Source organism: Montipora capricornis, chromosome 8 (genome assembly GCF_036669925.1).
Source record: "Montipora capricornis isolate CH-2021 chromosome 8, ASM3666992v2, whole genome shotgun sequence".
Classification (NCBI taxonomy): domain Eukaryota; kingdom Metazoa; phylum Cnidaria; class Anthozoa; order Scleractinia; family Acroporidae; genus Montipora; species Montipora capricornis.
This window is the reverse complement of record NC_090890.1, coordinates 36,115,318-36,118,975: the sequence shown is the minus strand read 5'-3', so window position 1 is coordinate 36,118,975 and position 3,658 is coordinate 36,115,318. Positions and strand designations below refer to the sequence as shown.

Genomic DNA, 3,658 nt, shown 5'->3' with positions numbered 1-3,658 from the left:
CGATAGGCGTCATAATCCTGTCTAAGTAGCTAGAAATGAGTTCGGTGGGGCAACTACAGGCAGAAACGATAGGGCGACCTGGGTTGTTGGGTTTGTGAATTTTAGGCAAGAAGTAAATGCACGAAGTTCTAGGGGTGTTGATGATGAGATTAGTGGCAGTGTCCGGTAATTCTTGATTAACTATAAGATTTTGAATGGTGTCTTTGACAAGTTTTTGATTGTTGGAAGTGAGATCTTTAGGGATTTTGGCATAAAACGAGGTATCCGAAAGTTGCCGCAAAGCTTCTTTTTGGTAAAGGTCGGACCGCCAAACAACTACCGCGCCGCCTTTGTCGGCCGATTTGACAACTATGTCGTTGCGTTTACTAAGATTTTTAAGCGCCGCCCACTCTTCCGAGGAAAGGTTGGAAAATTTAGTGTTGCGATTGAATTTAAGTTTGTGAATGTCGTGACGGCATTTTTTTGTGAAAAAATCTAAAGAGGCAAATTGTCCCTCTGGGGGAGTCCATTTGGATTTGCGAACTAGAAGTGTTTCAAAAATATCTTTATTAGAAGTGTCCGAATCATGCTCTTTGTCGTGAAAAAAGGCTTTTAACTGAACGCGGCGAAGGAATTTTTCGACATCTTGCTTAATAGAAAATTCGTTGGTGCGTTTGGTAATAGGGACAAAATTTAGGCCCTTACTGAGAACAGATTTCTCTGAGTCAGTAAGCGGAAGATTTTCTGGAATTGTAATTACGGTATTATGGCTATGCAATGTAGTGTCGTCGGTAATTTGCGGACCTATTAATTGTTGAAGTTTGAGAGTCTTGGTTTGGTGTAAATGGTCAAACAGTCCAGAGTTAAGTTGTCGGATTTTAGCGCGAATCGATTGTACTAAAATTGCTGGACAGATTTTGGAAAGTTCGGAGCGACAATGAAGAATTTGTTTGTCAAGTGCGATTCGTTTTTGGCACATAGCTCTAATTGTAATCCTCATAATATTACGTGAAAAAGAATTTTGCGCACATCGAATTTGGTGGAGATACTGATTTGAGTGAGAGAATGTAGCCGGATGAAAGTTTGAGCGAAAACCTTTAGGAATGACTTTAGAATTGAGGCAACGGCCAATGAAGTTGATGTGACCACAAAACCTAGTTTTGGCGAAAATGAGAGTGGCTAAACGGAAAGCTAAGTTACTGCTAAGTGTGGGAAAAGGAAAAAGATAACTTACGATTTCCTGGCGTAGCTCCTTGGTGAGTTTCTTCAAGCTTGGCATCGTCGTCTTGGGTCTCCTGTTAGAAATCTGTGGATTAAAAAAATACTAGAACAACAAGGTTAGTGGTCGCAGCGGTTGAATGACAAATGAATGAAGGAGTAGTTTCTAAAGAAACTGTGGTGCTGCGTCGGTGGGGAAGTAGTATACAAAAATTTGGTTTTATCAACGGAGTTGATAATGTAAATTGGCCACCGTACAGAGATTCTAAAAGCTGACGTTTCGAGCGTTAGCCCTTCGTCAGAGCGAATCGAGGGATTATGGGTTACGTGTAGTTTTTATAGTAGAGTAGGGGCTACGCTATTGGTGGTAACATGGCAACGTGAAAAATAGGAATATATTAGTTAAATGAAAAGCGTTCGTTAATACCGTGAGGATTAAGGGTGCCGATTTGAAAGATGAATTTTTGTTCCAAATTTTTGTATACTACTTCCCCACCGACGCAGCACCACAGTTTCTTTAGAAACTACTCCTTCATTCGTTAACACTAAACAGTTTGTTTGACGAATGAACTAAAAGTATACACTAAAACGTTTGTACACCTCCATATAAGAAAAATTGAGGGCTGGTAGTTCAAAGGGTGGATATCACTATTCACCGGATAAATCATAATCCAGTGATTAAGCGCTATTAAAAGTGGTCCACTGGATAGTGATTCTATTAGCTCCTTTTGTTGATGTTTAATGCACTCTTTGACAGGCTGACGTGCGAGTTAAAGAATAATACACGTACAGAAGTCTTTGATAGGACAATTTCGACCTATTAATATACATGACCCATTTCTTGCGGATTCAGCGCACTGTTTGCAGGAGGGAGCTACTGATTTATGTGCTATTTTTACAGGGTGCGCATTATGGTTGGAGTAGATATACTTGTGACAAGTCCTTCCACAGATCCATGCTGCATTCCTGTGACAAAGTCAAAAATTGGTGGGCTAGAGGCGAATGTAAACGAGCGGCTCGCTACTACTATGGAGGTGTTTATGCAGGTGGTAGTACTCACTACGAAGAGGAATCGCCTTGCTGGTGCGAAAAGGCCTGTGTCAAGCGCAATTACAATCCTACCTGAATAAGACCTCCTCCCACGAAGACTGACTGAATGTTCACGAATCAAAAACAAAGTTGAAACAACCGGGACTCGTTGTGTAACATTCATCTTCTAATCCATCTTCTAATCGCAGAAAATATTGAATATGCCAGGATATTTTCCAGACACGACTGGTGACGTCGATTATTTTATCCTTCTTTGTTCGTGTATCGTTGTAATAGTCACTTTGAAATCGCTGTTTGAGCGTGAAGACAAATGAGACAATCGTCACAAACTTTGCCCTCAGGAAACAGAGCGCCACGGAAATGTGGATGAAAAAATGTCCCGAGCAATCTCGCCAGATTTCAGTGTGTCTTTACCTCTCCCTTTAAGCGAATTATTTTTGTGTGCCTGCCTTACATATTCAGGTGTGGGTAAACGTAAATTTAAATGAAACTTATTTTCCCCACACGAGAACACCCCAGGTTGGAAGTGATTTTGTAAGTGTCCATATACCTATAAACTAGAATTGCTTTTTCGAAGGAATGTGATTTTTTGATTCTCGCCTGTTTTCTTCACTTTTTTTTTTCGAGTACTAAGTAATTTGGGATTTTTCTGGCCTAATTTTATCGTGGAAAGTATGAAAAGGTACTGTATAGCATATGGATGTGTTTGTAGGAGACGAGGTAGTGTTATGTTATATTCATAGGCCAAGTCAACCCACGGCGTCCTGGAACAGAGACTGATATTTCTCTACGCACAGTTTATTTCGGAACCTCCTAGAACCTGCTGTAGCAATAAAAACTTTAACTATTCGATTCGAAACAGGAAATAGAAGTTTATGAACGTGAATTCCTTGAATCATGTGGCTGAGTGTTCTTGTGTATTTTTACGTCTCCTTATGTGGCTAGAACTAGCTTAAATATACGGGTGCTCACCATTTAGCCAAATAATACTGATGGACTGATCGCTGCTTAAAGGCAAGCGACGTTCCGAATTTATTGACCAACCGGATAAGAATGGCGCCTACTATTTACTATAGGCATTCCACCTGCATATGTACTCGATCCTGGAAACCTGAACGATTTTCGCAATTGGTAAGGGAATTGATCTCCCGAATTCCATTCCAAACGGAAAAAAGTGGACTACCTCTGGAGGTTCTCCACAATTTCCCAAAAGATTTTCCCGAAAATATTGCCTTTCCATTTGACCTCAAACCGAAATTTCCGGATTTTTTGGCTATAAATGCTAAGTGCCCACAACAAACAGAAAACTACCAAAACAAGACGTCTATAAGGGCGTATCCGTGGGATGCACAAACAGTTAACACAAACTGTCCTGTTACAGAGAATTACAACTTCGAGTAAACTTCGGAAA

At 40.4% G+C, this 3,658-nt stretch overlaps 1 long non-coding RNA gene across 1 annotated transcript in view; it reads left to right on the top strand.

Moving 5' to 3' along the window:
• LOC138060738 (uncharacterized) overlaps positions 1–3,140 on the top strand; it is a 17,622-nt gene extending 14,482 nt beyond the window's left edge. Inside the window, exon 4 of the long non-coding RNA XR_011134418.1 lies at positions 2,099–3,140. This is a non-coding gene — a long non-coding RNA (uncharacterized lncRNA). The remainder of the gene's footprint in view (positions 1–2,098) is intronic.
• Positions 3,141–3,658: the final 518 nt, after the last annotated feature.